Genomic DNA, 16,007 nt, shown 5'->3' with positions numbered 1-16,007 from the left:
CAGGTCCAAACGAGAGAAGTGGACAGATTGTTGGTGAAGTGGGGTCCAGGCAGGAGGCTCCAAATGAAAAAAACATTAAGGCAAACTCGTAGCGAACAAAGGGAAAATAATTTTTAATAATAATAATAAAGAGAGAAGAAGGGAAAGGCTGGGCACTCGTTGGTCATCACAAAAATAGGAAATTCAGAATGAAGCTCTCCACAGTGGGGCTGAACTGGACTATTTATGAGGGGGCTAACAGGGAGATAAATTATGCAGGATTAGGAGAACCATTTAACTTCCTGGCCCCCACAGTGCTACAGCAGGCGCCTGCTTAGCTATTTGGCTCAGGGTTTTAATGAGCCAGGATGGAGCTGTGGAGGACAGAGGCCCAACGGCCAGCAGTAATGGCACACACCAGCCCCGTCGGCCAAATGCTGTCTTCCCTCATCGGGTAGCCCGCCTGGGCTCCATCAGCCGTAAAGGGGCCAGTGCAGTGCTGCTGGCTATATAATGGCAGAATAAAAATGCAAGCAAAAAAAATTTTTTGTTAGGGTAGGGAGAAGCCTGTAGGCAGAATGAGGGAAGGGAAAAGGAGATGGTACAGAGATTTTATTTATTTGGGGGTTTGGGTGAAAGGACAACGAAAAGGTGAGGCCAGGTCTGCCCCAGTTTAAGACTAAATAAGACAGGGTTACTGGACAATAATTTATGCTCCCACCCCTTCTTTAGAAGGGGGAGGGGAAGGGAACAGATGAACAGCAGTAATTCAAAAGAATGATACTCCCAAAATTCCCTTTGAGGCAGGCTGGCCTGTTCCTTCACTAAAACATGCTTGCAACACAATAACAGCTTGAATGCAGCAGTTTCCTATAGCTCCTTCACCAGTGAGGCTCTGAAACATGGTTCTATTGTCTTTTTGTTTCTAAAAATAATAATTGGTTAGTCCCCTCTTTTGACTCTCCTCATCAGATACATACAGACTTCCCACCAAACACTATACCTATAGCCCTCTTTTCCGCAGCTCTTCTTGACTGCAAGCCAAATAGACAGGAGTTGGCTCCATCCCAGCTCCTATCCAGTCAAGAAAGCAACACTGTAGTGTTTAAGTTCCTTTATTTTACCTGAAAGTAGTTTTCCCCAAATTTGCTCTGAGCACTATCACAACTAAAGCCAGCTTAAGATCTAAAATCCTTCCAGGCTAGGCCTACAGGCCTGAAGGGCAAAGGGAATTTTCAATTCAAAGTATGAAGAACTGGGGGCCGGCCCTGTGGCTTAGCGGTTAAGCGCACGCGCTCTGCTACTGACAGACTGGGTTCGGATCCGGGCGCGCACCAAGGCACCGCTTCTTTGGCCATGCTGAGGTGGCGTCCCACATACAGCAACTAGCAGGATGTGCAACTATGACATACAAATATCTACCGGGGCTTTGCGGAAAAAAAAAAAAGGAGGAGAATTGGCAATAGATGTTAACTCAGAGCTGGTCTTCCTCAGCCAAAAGAGGAGGATTAGCATGGATGTTAGCTCAGGGCTGATCTTCCTCACACACACAAAAAATAAATAAAAAGTATGAAGAACTGGGGCCAGCCTGGTGGCCTAGTGGTTAAGTTCACACACTCTGCTTTGGCGGCCTGGGGTTCACCGATTCAGATCCAGGTGCAGACCTACACACCGCTCATCAAGCCATGCTGTGGTGATGTCCCACATACAAAAAATAGAGAAAGATTGGCACAGATGTTAGCTCAGGGACAATGTTCCTCAAGCAAAAAGAGGAAGATTGGCAACAGGTGTTAGCTCAGGGCCAATCTTCCTCACCAAGAAAAAAAAAAAGTATGAAGAACCAAGAACTAAAACATTCAAAAGACTGCCTTAGTGGTTTCCAATAGATCTAGGACAAAACTGAATAAAGTGTGGGGAAATTTAGCCAAGAGCTTTAGTTTTCTCTATTGTTGGTTAACTCTAGGTGTCAACTGTTTCCATTACAGATTTTTCCCTAAGGAAAAAAGAGTAGGGCTGGGGATAGGGAAAGGAGAGAATAGTCTGTTAACCAGCAGTATGATATCTGTAGGTTAAACAAGTCACTGCGGAGAGTCTGGGATTGACAGGTATTTGGTAAAAGGAAATGAGCAGAATCAAGCCTACAATGGAGAAAAAAACATCATTTTAGGTGGATAGGAAGAGTAGTGGATTAGGCAGGGGTAAAAATTTTCAAAATGTATTGCTATACATTTAGGTAATGTAATAATTTTTTTCAAAAATATGTTTATACATACTTTAAGGAAATTTCATGTAGGTAGCTTAAAAAATTTTGCACAATGTTCTAGAATCTAGAAGAATGACTTGCAAGCAAAAAGTCCTTTTCTACTATCAGAAATCTAGTTTGCTCAAATCTGAGCTGGGAGAAAGATTTGAAACATCCATCAGGTTTTGCTCTGGTTAGGATTGTTTAATATTTTAAAAGGCAACTCCCCGGGGCCAGCCCCGTGGCTTAGCAGTTAAGTGTGCGCACTCCACTACTGGTGGCCCAGGTTCAGATCCTGGGCGCACACCGACGCACTGCTTGTCCGGCCATGCTGAGGCGGCGTCCCATATACAGCAACTAGAAGGTTGTGCAACTATGACATACAACTATCTACTGTGGCCTCGGGGAGAAAAAAGGAAAAAAAGGAGGAGGATTGGCAATAGATGTTAGCTCAGGGCCAGTCTTCTTCAGCAAAAAGAGGAGGATTGGCATGGATGTTAGCTCAGGGCTGATCTTCCTCAAAAAAAAAAAAAAGGCAACTCCCCTTCTGTTACAATTTTGCTGCATAGTCCTGACTTGTCTTATTTGTCCTCTAGTTCTTGTTCCTCTCTGCTGCACACCCATTCCCTTCCACACCACTGCATTCCCCCTTGAGCTATTTATTTTTTCCAAATCAAAAGCTGGGGTCTGAAGAGAACAGAAGGTGGCTGAAGGGATCTCCACCCATCAGCATCTCAGAGGGTCTGATAACTGTGAACACGTACAGGAAAAGAATTACATCTTTATTCTCACTAAACCCTAACTGAAATTTAACATTTCTAATTCACAATAGAAATCACACATTTTCATATCACATTACAGTTATTACAGATATCTCAAAATATCCTTTATACTCATCACTACTTTGAAATTATGGTAGTCACCAGACTCACCACTAGAACTTTTATTTAATGCATTAATAAAAATGCACATATATTACATCATCAAATATTTAAAAAACATTTTTGATAACTATTTTTCAAAATAACTGGTTTCCTTTATAATTCTACATATTTTATTAATTTAAAAACATTATTCTGAGAAGGGGTTCATAGGCTTTACCAAACTGCCAAAGGAGTTCATGACACCACAAAAGTTAGGAATCCCTGACTAAATCAGGTAGTGTGCTTCAAAGCAGGAGCCAAAAGCGCAGAATTCTAAGCAGCAGAGCACTGGCCTAGTCTTGGCTCCAGCCATCTCTCCCTGCTCTTTTCAACACAATTCTTGTATGGCTAGAGTAGGAGGGGGAGAATAAAAGTTTACTAAAGCTTTTTATCAAAGTGAATGTCAATCTGCCTATTATTTTCATTGTTCCTTATATTCTATCTCATCTATTAAGAGTTAACTCCTAAGAATTCTCTAGAACAGTCTTGAACTGTATGCTTAGGAAACCATCTGTCTGAAAGCAATTTCTCAATTAAAACATCTAGAATCATTAAGTGATAAAAATTTTGACCTTATTAAAAATATAGATTATTCTATTGAATTAAAATGGGTTGAGGGGCTCCAAAAGGATTTCCTTTTTGAATTACTGCCCATTTAAAAATCTAGCTCTCCCAGTTGTTAATACTCTTAATGAGTCTTTCTTTGTTTTTTGGTCTTACCTATGACCAAGCATTTCGGCAAAGAGCCACTCAGGGAACATTCATTCTGGTTGTAGCGTAAATAATGCTAATTTTCAATAAATGTGTAGATATTAACCATCTCCAAGACAACAGAGGGCTCATACCATTCAAAATGGGGGCTGAAGAATTGGAGTCATACTGGCTCAGGATAGCAGTTTCTATGCCTTGGAAGAGGATTTGTATGGTAACACAGGTTTAGAGTCTTAATTGCTCAAGTACAAGAATCAGGACAGTTTCTTGGCATAAATGGGGGAGGGAAAGTATTATGTGCTAATTTGCACCCTATCTAGAGACCAAGATGATTTATATCTGCCCTATCCAATATGGTAGCCACTAGTTACATGTGGCTACTGAGCACCTGAAATGTGGCTAGTCCGAATTGAGATGTAATGTAAGTCAAAACACACACTGGATTTCAAAGACTTAGTACAAAAAGAGAAAAAAAAATGTAAAATTTCTCATTAACTTTATATTGATTACATGTTGAAATGATAATATTTTGGATATATTAGGTTAAATAAAATATATTATTAAAACTAATTTCACTTTACTTTTACTTTTTAATATGGCTACTACAAAATTTAAAATTACATACGTGGCTTGCATTTGTGGTTTGCATTATATTTCCTTTGGACAGCTCTGATCTAGATAATATGCTCAAAGATCTGATGGGAATTTTAATAATGTGCCAATCTTGAATCTTTCCCCCCAAACCCATTTTCTCTAATGCAGTTTATGGGGCTGGCCCCATGGCTTAGCGGTTAAGTGCGCGTGCTCTGCTGCTGGCAGCCCAGGTTCGATCCAGGGCGCACACCGACGCACCACTTCTCCGGCCATGTTGAGGCCGCATCCCACATACAGCAACTAGAAGGATGTGCAGCTATGACATAAAACTATCTACTGGGGCTTTGGGGAAAAAGAAATTAAAAAAATAAATAAATAAATAAAAATAAATAAATAATGCAGTTTATACTATATGGAGGTGGTTCTCGACCAGGGGCAACTCTGCCCCCCAAGGGACATTTGGCAATGTTTTAAAACATTTTTGCTTGTCACAACTGGGGGGATGCGGGGATGCTACTGGCCTCTGGAGGGTACGGACCTGGGATGCTGATAAACATCCTATACTGCACAGGATAGCTCCCCAAAACAAAGAATTATCTGACCCAAAATGTCAATTGTGTCTCTGTTGAGAAACCCTGTCACAGGGTTAACAAGGAAAGAGAGAAAGAAACAAGAAAAAAATGTCTGTTTTTTAGTTTCCCTTGCCAAACTGCCAACACATGTTTTTGGATCTGAAACTTGGAAGGAAAAAAACACAGGCAGAAAACTTGCAACCTCATTTTATAAAATGGCTGATGTACGACAGATCTGCAAATACGTAGGACAGGGAAATGAGGAAGACGGAGACAGGAGGCTCTGTAGTTGGAAGAACAAAAATTAAATGGAATTTTCATGCACTGCCTTGTTAGTAACAAAGCGTTAATACAGAAGAACCAAATCAAAACAATTTTGGCTACTTCCTGATTTTCGGTCCCTAGTGGAGGAAAAAAAATAGCGAGAAAAGAGATTTTCTTAGTTTAAGAAATGTTAAGAAGTATAAAATGGAATGTCAGGACTATGAAGAAGTCAATGTGAAAACTGGTATCAGCTGCAAAACGGGCAGGGAAAGTATAGTTCGTTATTAACTATTTTCCACGGGAGATCTTTGGTAAAACTCGCTCCATTTCTATTTCATTCTCACCCATCTTTCTGTGATAGGATCATCTGGAATCCTACCTACTAGCAGACTGACTAAATGAACAGAGCTCCAAGTAAAGAGTTAGAAATGGCCTAAAGAACAAAGATGGTGGGAACTGTAAATCAGTAATACATCTCAATAAATAAAATCTTAAGATTTTCAATTTTTTAAAATTCATGTGTAACATACACAAAACACAAATATTCAGTGTATAGCTCAATGAATTTTTGTAAAAGTATATGCCTGTGTAATCACAACCTACATCAAGACACGAAACATTTCAGGCATCCCAGAGGCTCCCTCATACCTCTCTTTTCTTAAGCTTTTAAATGAAATAATTATATAAAACACTTAGTGTAAGACCTAGCATATAGCATGTACTCAGCTAGTTTCCTCTTCTTTTCCTTTTTTAATCTCAAGGTAGACATACTATAGTAAAAATTAGTTTTTCTTTGCAGAATAATTCTAAACAAGTCAATGTTTAGAGAGAGTTCTTTTCCTAATCCTGTTAAGGCTAGTCTCCCTGAAAGTTTCTGAAATAGCAGCACTGAACAGAACTGAGGAGAAGGCTCAGGAGAGATGAGAGCTCAGGCCAAACCAAAGCTAAATTTCTGGCTATTGACTCCAAGCCAGGCACAAGCATGTGGGCATTAGAAATGTAATAGTTTCAAGCTAAATCTCTGGTAAAGCATTGTGACCAATGAAATTTCTGTGCAATATGCACTCAACCCCTAGCCAAATTCATTCCTGAAATGTTTTTGGCCACCACAGCTCCAGTTTCCATGTGGATTTGCCTCACATTTAAAAATGCTCTTATATCCTGACCTATGATTAATTCACGTCCCTTTCCTTGTTTTAGAAGAGTAGACTGGGGGAAGGAGACAAATCAGAACTCTTATTAGTTATTAGGAAATGAGCCCTGAATGCCTAAACTATCAGGGAACAATACAAGGAATTGAGTTTGTATTTGTGATAGTCTAAAAAGTCATTTATGCTGAAACCTAGCTATCCCCTTCTCCAAAGTTCCTGGGTTTGGCAGTGCTTCGTGGACAGAATAACTTTCTTTTATTACAGTATCTACACTTAGGCATATTTTGATGAAAGAAAATAGCATGAAAAAGCCGTTGAAAACCTGAGAAACTATGGGGAGCAAACTCTAGAATACAACGCTTTCGGTGCTAAGGAGGGTGGAAAGAATAACTGAGCTTTTTTGGAAAACTATTTAATCACTTGAATTGATGACATATTCTGAAAGAAGAAACTGGGAAATCTGCAACAGTCTTGATGAGGCTCCTCACCCTCACTCCAGGGCTTCTATTCCCAAGGCAAGATATCCTTCACCACTGGGAAAGTAGGGAAACGGAGAAGCAGGGAAGGGACTAAACACACCTCAAAGCCAACATAACTTTCATTTGTACCTTAGTCATTCCGAGGCTCCTGCTTGCTACTTCAAGACGCTGCTGTTTACTAAATGAGTCACACATCCTGCTTTGAATGCTTCATGGCTCTTGAATGAATCATTTCAAAGTGCAGGATTGTTCAACAAATAAATACAACCGCAGCAGCAGCAGCTCATAGGCTGCATGTGTGAGCAAGGTAATTTACAGAGGAAAAATAAGAACAGGAAACTTCTTCCCAAAATACTCTAAGAGAAAATGTTGTCAGGGGAATGAAAGAGGACGAACTAAAGGAAGGGGGAAAAATCCCTACCAAATTGTACCTAAGGTAAATTCCTTTGTCCGTGGATTGAGGAATTTTCTGTTTTGGGAAAGCTGTTTGAGTGTCTTAAAGAGACGATTCTGACAGCAAACTAAATTAGTCCACTGTAAAAAGAAGGAATTTTGAAACAGACATTATTTGATAGTTGGTCTAGCAGCAAAGCCATCTGGTAGAATATAAGTTCCTCAAGAGCAAGGGTCCTCTTCATTTATTTGTTTATGGAAGTATCCCAAGTACCTAGAGCAGTACCTGCACACAGTAGGTGCTTAATAAAAATTGTTGAACCAGTGCCAACTAGCCTATCTCACCAAGGTGCTACAAAGCATCCCCAATTTATAAAACTCTTGTCCATGTGTAGAATAGTGGGAGAATTTTCATCATCCATATCCAAAAGGAGAGATGATATTTTAAATACCAGCTCTTTCCTATGGAACTAGAGGCTGGGCCCAGTCAGGACCAAGAATACTCTAACGGGAGGAGCTTAGAATAAGAAATAAAATTTCAAAAATTAAGACAACCAGGGTCGGCCCGGTGGTATAGTGGTTAAGTTCGCGTGCTCCCCTTTGGCAGCCTGGGGTTGGAAGGTTTGGATCCTAGGTGTGGACTGACACCACCTGTCAAACCACGCTGTGGCAGCGTCCCATATAAAGTAGAGGAAGATGGGCATGGATGTTAGCCCAGGGCCGATCTTCCTCAGCAAAAAGAGGAGGATTGGCGTCCCATATAAAGTAGAGACGGGCACGGATGTTAGCTCAGGGCTAATCTTCCTCACATACACACACACAAAAATTAAGACAACAGGAAAAGGTCAAAATAGCAGCAAAGGAGATTTAAATCATTGGGAAGAATTTCTTGACTCTGAGGGGGAGGAGGTTGAAATCATTCCCAAAGGAGATTTTAAAGGAATGTAAAATGCATTCGTTTTCTTGTTCTCTTGTATTTTTATGACTTTATTTTCTCCTGTTCTTCCACTAACACTTTCTATCCAGGTCAGTCTCTACTGATCTGCAAAGTCTACTTGTTTTACGTTTTGTGCCTCTACACAATCCCCCTATTCTCAGACATGCCTTCCTCTCTCCCTGCTTTGTTTATCCAAATCCTACCATTCTTCCAAGGCCCAGCAGAAATCCAATTGCTTTTTGAAAGCTTCTCTAATGACTCTAATCTTCAGTCTGTCTTTCCTGAATTTGTATGGTGTTTGAACAGTTTGCACCACATAATTTAAAATTTTGGCCTATATGGTCTCATAGTTTTATCTTTTAAACTATGGCCGGCCCGGTGGCTTAGCGGTTGGGTGCGCACGCTCAGCTGCTGGCGGCCGGGGGTTCGGGTCCCGGGCACACGCTGATGCACCGCTTCTCCGGCCATGCTGGGGCCGCGTCCCACATGCAGCGGCTGGAAGGATGTGCAACTATGACATACAACTATCTACTGGGGCTTCGGGGGAAAAAATAAATAAATAAAATTATTAAAAAAAAAAATAAAGTAGACTGTAAACCACTAGAGGGTTAAAAATGTATCCTATACTTATTCTTTACCTTCCCCACCTGCCCTATCTCAGGGCTTGGCCTAGTGGTGAACACACAGTAGGTGTTCAATAAATTCCTGTTTCAGTGATTAGGTCAAGTTTATATAGCGGTATGAGAATAACTGTTGAAAAACTTTACCACTTTTGGATTGTAAGACCTTAACGTGGCACATTTTCAGAGCAATCTGATGCCTTTCCATCTCCATTTCCAAAGTATATTTCATTGTGCAATTAAGTGAGAATTAGTGTATCCTTCCCACTATTTTGTTAGACACAGATTCCCTTTATTACAGAAAGGCGACTAGGACAATTTCAGTATGCTGGAATTATACTGCTGTTGTATGAAAGGACATTGGTACCATGTCTTGTGGTTCAATTCACTTTCTTTGGGTATCTGATTCCATCACTGATCTTTATTTTATTACCAACTAAAATGCTCTGTGCAAAAAATATCAATTCATAAACAGCAACCTTTTCCTTCTTCACTCCCCAAATCACTAGTGGTAATTTTAACCACACCTTTTTAAGCATTTTCTTTTAGGATGCCAATTCCTTGAATTTTATAGGGCAGAATATCAGCATCCCACAGGAGTCAAGGAGTGTCAAGAATTGGATTCCTCCTTTTATAAAGTGCACCCTGGAGTATCTGACAAAAGGAAAAGGTATATTACAACCAAGTCAACAAACCAGTGGGAAGGGAGAGGGGCCGGAAAAGGAATATTAAAACCATAGTCAACACTGAATTGCTGGATCTTCATCACTATAATCGGGGATTAATATCAATGCACTATTCTACATCATACAGACCAACGATACAATTATTTCTCTAAGTAGCAGAAGTTTTAAACACTCAGCCATACCTGATCACTCATTTTTATTTTGGTTCCTTATTCTCTCCTCCTGTTCATGACAAACATGAAAAATCACGAGCCCCATGGCGGTGTGCCAAGCAAGCTGCAGGTGCCCAATAACTCACAGCAAAAAGGAAACTGAACTCCAAAGGTCATACAGGCCAACTCCAACAGGGACTGGGCAGTGTAGTAAAGAGAGTGGCAAATATAATTGCTTATCACTTTAAGTTGGGAAAGGCTAGGTATTTTGTTTTTCTGTTTTTTTTTAAATTTTATTTATTTATTTTTTTCCCCCAAAGGTCCAGTAGACAGTTGTATGTCATAGCTGAACATCCTTCTATTTGCTGTATGTGGGACGCGGCCCCAGCATGGCCAGAGAAGCAGTGTGTCGGTTCGCGCCCGGGATACGAACCGGGGCCGCCAGCAGCGGAGTGCGTTCACCCAACCACCAAGCCACAGGGCCGGCCCAAGGCTAGGTATTTTGTTTTTAAATCTTGCTTATTACTTGATGGGATTGAGAAATATAATCTTACTTCAGGTTTCAATGTACTTAGCCAAAGTCCTGGTCATCTCAGCTTCTTCTATGGGATTCTCTAGTATCACAGTAAAGCAGTAGGTATAAATCTTTTCTCTTTCTTCTCTCTTTCTCTTTTTTAATTGTAAAGTACATATAACAAAATTTATTATTGTAACCATTTTTAAGTGTACAGTTCAGTCGTATTAAATACATTCACATTTTTGTGCAACCATCACCACCATCCATCCTTATAATTCTTTTCATCTTGTAGAACTAAAACTCTATACCCACTAAACAATTCCCTATTTTCCCCTCCCCTCCAGCCCCTGGCAACCAACATTATACTTTCTGTCTTTGATTCTGATACTCTAAGTACCTTATGTAAGTGGAATCATACAGTATTTGTCTTTTTGTGACTTATTTCACTTAGCATGTCTTCAAGATTCATCCATGTTGTAGCATATTGCAGAATTTCCTTCCCTTTCATGACTGAATGATATCCCATTGTATGTATATACCACATTTTGTTTATCCATTCATTAGCCGATGGACACTTGGGTTGCTTCCATGTTTTGGCTATTCTATTGTGAATAATGCTGCTATGAATATGGGTGTACAAATATCTCTTCAAGACCCTGCTTTCACTTCTTTTGGGTATATACCCAGAAGTGAGATTGCTAGATCATATGGTAACTCTATTTTTAATTTTTTGAGGAACTGCCATACTGTTTTTCCACATTGGATGTACCATTTTACATTCCCACCAACAGTGCACACGGGTTCCAATTTCTCCACACTCTCACTAATGCCTGTTGATTTTTTTTATATAGTAGCTATCCTAAGGGGTGTGAAGTGGTATCTCATTGTAGTTTTGATTTGCATTTCCCTAATGACTACTGATGTTGAACATTTTTTTTTTATTGATGTCTTAATAGTTTACAACATTGTGAAATTTTGGTTGTACATTACTGTTTGTCAGTCACCATATAAATGCATCCCTTCACCCCTTGTGCCCATCCCCAACACCCTTGCCCCTGGTAACCACCATACAGTTCTCTCTGTTCGTGTGTTGGTTTATATTCCATGTATGAGTGAAATCATGCAGTGTTTGTCTATCTCTGTCTGGCTTATTTTGCTTAACATAATATCCTCCAGGTCCATCCCTGTTGTTGCAAATGGGACGATTTTGTCTTTTTTTATGGCTGAGTAGTAGTCCACTGTGTATATATACCACATCTTCTTTATCCAATCATCAATCAAGGGACACTTGGGTTGCTTCCACTTCTTGGCTATAGCGAATAATGCTGCAATGAACATAGGGGTGCATAAGCCTCTTTGTTGATTTCAGGTTCACTGGACAGATTCCCAGTAGTGGGATAGCTGAATCATAGGGTATTTCTATTTTTAATTTTTTGAGGAATCTCCATACTGTTTTCCATAGAAAACAAAGAAAGCTGCACCAGTTTGCATTCCCACCAGCAGTGAATGAGGATTCCCTTTTTTCCAAAACCTCTCCAACATTTGTTGTTTTTTGTCTTGGTGATTATAGCCATTCTAACGGGTGTAAGGTGATATCTTAGTGTAGTTTTGATTCGCATTTCCCTGATGATTAGTGATGTTGAAGATCTTTTCATATGCCTGTTGGCTGTCTGTATATTTTCCTTGGGAAAGTATCTGTTCATATCCTCTGCTCATTTTTTGATCGAGTTGTTTGTTTTTTTGTTGTTCAGTTGTGTGAGTTCTTTATATATTATGGCGATTAACCCCTTGTCAGATATATGTTTTGCAAATATTTTCTCCCAGCTGGTGGGTTGTCTATTCATTTTGATCCTGGTTTCACTTGTCTTGTAGAAGCTCTTTAATCTGATGAAGTCCCACTTGTTTAGTTTTTCTTTAGTTTCCCTTGTCCGAGTAGACATTGTATCCGAAAAGATTCCTTTATGACCAATGTCAAATAGTGTATTGTCTATATTTTCTTCTAGGAGTTTTATAGTTTCAGGTCTCACTTTCAGGTCTTTGATCCATATTGAGTTAATTTTTGTGAATGGTGAAAACAGATAGTCTACTTTCATTCTTTTGCATGTGGCTGTCCAGTTTTCCCAGCACCATTTATTGAAGAGACTTTCCTTTCTCCATTGTATGTTCTTAGTGATGTTGAGCATTTTTTCATGTGCTCATTGGCCACTTGTATATCTTCTTTGGAGAAATGTCTATTAAAGTCCTTTGTCCAATTTTTGAATCAGATTGTTTTTTTGTTGAGTTTTACAAGTTCTCTCTATATTCTGGATATTAATCCTTTACTAGATATGTGATTTACAAATATTTTCTCCCATTCTGCGGGTTGTCTTTTTACTCTGTGGATAGTATCTTTTAATGCACAAAATTTTAAAATTTTAATGAAGTCCAATTTGTCTATTTTTTCTTTTCTTACCTGTGCCTTTAGTGTCATATCCAAGAAATCATTGCCAAATCCAATGTCATGAAGCTTTTGACCTATGTTTTCTTCTAAGAGTTTTATTGTTTTAGGTCTTGCATTTAGGTCCTTGATCCATTTTGAGTTAATTTTTGAATATGGTGTTAGGGAAGGGTCCAACTTCATTCTTTTGCATGTGGAGATTCAGTTTTCCCAGCACCATTTGCTGAAAAGACTGTCCTTTCCCCATTGAACGGTCTTGGCACCCTGTCAAAAATCATTTGACCATATATTGAAAGTTTATTTCTGGGATATCTATTCTATTCCATTGGTCTATGTCTACCTTTATGCCAATACCACGCTGCTTTGATGACTGTAGCTGTGTAGTAAGTTTTGAAATCAGGAAGTATGAGCACTCTAGTTTTGTTCTTTTTCAAGATTGTTTTGGCTATTCAGGGTCAAAATGGGTTTTTCTATTAAAAGAAGAAAATGTCATTGGTATTTTGATAGGGATTGCACTGAATCTGTAGATTGCTTTGGGCAGTATTGACATTTAAAAAATATTAAGTCTTCCAAACATGGGATGTGTTTCCATTTATATATGTCGTCTTTAATTTCTTTCAGCAAGTCTTTCACTTCCTTGGTTAATTCCTAAGTATTTTATTCTTTTTGATGCTATTGTAAATGGAATTGTTTTTGTAATTTCCTTTTCAGATTGTTCAGTCTTCACATATAGAAATACAGATTTTTGGGTTTTGACTTTGTATCCTGCTACTTTGCTAAATTCAGTTATTAATTCTAACAGGTTTTCTTGTGTGGAATCTGTAGAGTTTTCTACAAATAAAATCATGTAATCTACAAACAGAGATAATTTTACTTCTTCCTTCCCAATTTGGATGCCATTTATTTATTTTTCTTGCCTGATTGCTCTGATGAGAACTTCCAGTACTATGTTGAATAGAATTGGTGGAAAGCGGGCATCCTTGCCTTCTTCCTGATCTTACAGGAAAAGCTTTCAGTCTTTCACCATTGAGTATTATGTTCACTGTGAGTTTTTCATATGTCGTTTTCAGAATGTTGAGGTAGTTTCCTTCTATTCTTGTTTTGTTGAGCGTTTTCATCATGAAGGGGTGTTGAATTTTGTCAAATGCTTTTTCTGCATCAACTGAGATGATCATGTGGTTTTTTCCCCCTTCATTTCGTTGATGTGGCATATTACATTGCTTGATTTTCATATGTTGAACCATCCTTGCATTCCAGGAATAAATCCCACTTGGTTATGGTGTATAATCCTTTTAATACGTTGCTGAATTCTGTCTGCCAGTATTTTGTTGAGGATTTTTGCATCAATGTTCATAAGGGATATTGGTCTGTAGTTTTATTTCTTCATAGTGTCTTTATCTGGCTTTGTTATCAGGCTTATGCTGCCCTCCTAGAATGAGTTAGGAAGTATTCCCTCCTCTTCAATTTTTTGGAAAGTTTGAGAAGGACTGGTATTAATTCTTCTTTAAATGTTTGGTAGAATTCACCAGTGAAGCCATCAGGTCCAGGAGTTTTCTTTGTTGGGAGATTTCTGATTACTGATTCAATCTCCTTACTAGTTACTGATGTGTTCAAATTTTCTATTTTTTCATGATTTAGCCTTAATAGGTTTATGTTTCTAGGAATCCGTCCATTTCACCTAGGTTATCCAATTTATTGGTGTACAGTTGTTCATAGTACTCTCATAATCCTTTTTATTTCTGTAGAATCGGCAGTAATGTCCCCAATTTCATTTCTGATTTTAGTAATTTGAGTCTTCTCTCCTTTTTTCTTGTCCACCTAGCTAAAAGCTTGTCAATTTTGATGATCTTTTCAAAGAATCAACTGCTGGTTTCACTGATTTTCTCTACTGTTTTTCTATTCTCTATTTCATTTGTCTCTGCTCTAATCTTTATTATTTCCTTCTTTCTGCTAGCTTTGGGTTTAGTTTGTTCTTTTTCTAGTTCCTTGAGTTGTAAAGTTAGGTTGTTAATTTGATATCTTTCCTTTTTTTTTTTTTTTTGTGAGGAAGATCAGCCCTGAGCTAACATCCATGCCAATCCTCCTCTTTTTGCTGAGGAAGACTGGCCCTGGGCTAACATCTGTGCCCATCTTCCTCCACTTTATATAGGACGCCGTCACAGCATGGCCTGACAAGTGGTGCATTGGTGTGCACCCGGGATCTGAACCTGGGCCGCCAGCAGCGAAGCGCGTGCACTTAACCACTATGCCACGGGGCCGGCCCCACTTTCTTGTTTTTTAATGTAAGTATTTATAGCTATAAATTTCCCCCTAAGCACTGCTTTCACTATGTTCCATAAGTTTTGGTATGTTGTGATCACGGCGACAATTAATACCGTACTGCATATTTAAAAGTTGCTAAGAGAGTAAATCTTAAAAGTTCTCATCACAAGAAAAAAATTCTGTAGCTATGTATGGTGACAGATGTTAACTAGACATATTGTGATCACTTCACAATATATACAAATATCAAATCATTATGTTATAAACCTGAAATTAATATAATGTTGAATGTCAATTATACAATTAAAAAAAAGGATGTTGAATAAAAAAATAAAAGTGTACTGTTTATTTTCCACAGTTTTGTGAATTTTCCAGTTTTACTTTTGATATTTAACTTCATCTCATTGTGGTCAGAGAATATACTTTGTATCACATTTATCTTTCAAAATCTATTAAGATTTAATTTGTGGCCAAACATATGGTCTATGCTGGAAAATATCCCCTGTGCACTTGAGAAGAAAGTGTATGCTGTTGTTGGTCAGAGTGTTCTATATATGTCTGCGAGATCTATTTGGTTTATTGTGTTAAGTCCTCTATTTCCTTATGTAACTTCTGTCTGATTGTTCTATCCATTATTGTGAGTGGGGTATTGAAGTCTCCAACTATTATTGTAGAACCCTCTATTTCTCCCTTCAGTTCTGTCAGTTTTTGCTTCATTAGGTGTGTAAATGCTTATAATTATTATATCTTCTTGCTGTACTGAATCTTTAATTAATATATAATGTCCTTTTTTGTCTCCTGTAACTATTTTGATCTAAAATCTATTTATTCTGATATTAGTATAGCCACACTGCTCTCTTTTGGTTACTATTTGCATGGAACATCTTTTTCCATCCATTCACTTTCAACCTGTTTATGCCTTTGGATCTAAAGTGAGTCTCTTGCAGACAGCATATACAGTAGTCCACCCTTATCTGTGGCTTCACTTTCCACAGTTTCAGTTACCTATGGTCAACTGCAGTCCAAAAACATTAAATGGAAAATTCCAGAAATAAACAATTTGTAAGTTTTAACTCACATGCTAGTCT

At 38.6% G+C, this 16,007-nt stretch overlaps 1 protein-coding gene across 1 annotated transcript in view; it reads right to left on the bottom strand.

Annotated features, from left to right (window-relative positions):
• The window catches only part of LOC131416021 (cyclic AMP-dependent transcription factor ATF-7), an 84,725-nt gene that overhangs the window by 21,955 nt on the left and 46,763 nt on the right, over positions 1-16,007 (bottom strand). The gene's annotated exons all lie outside the window — the stretch shown is intronic.

This window comes from Diceros bicornis, chromosome 17, assembly GCF_020826845.1.
Source record: "Diceros bicornis minor isolate mBicDic1 chromosome 17, mDicBic1.mat.cur, whole genome shotgun sequence".
NCBI lineage: Eukaryota > Metazoa > Chordata > Mammalia > Perissodactyla > Rhinocerotidae > Diceros > Diceros bicornis.
Note: the sequence above shows the minus strand (reverse complement) of the source record. Positions and strands in the feature narration are given on the sequence as shown.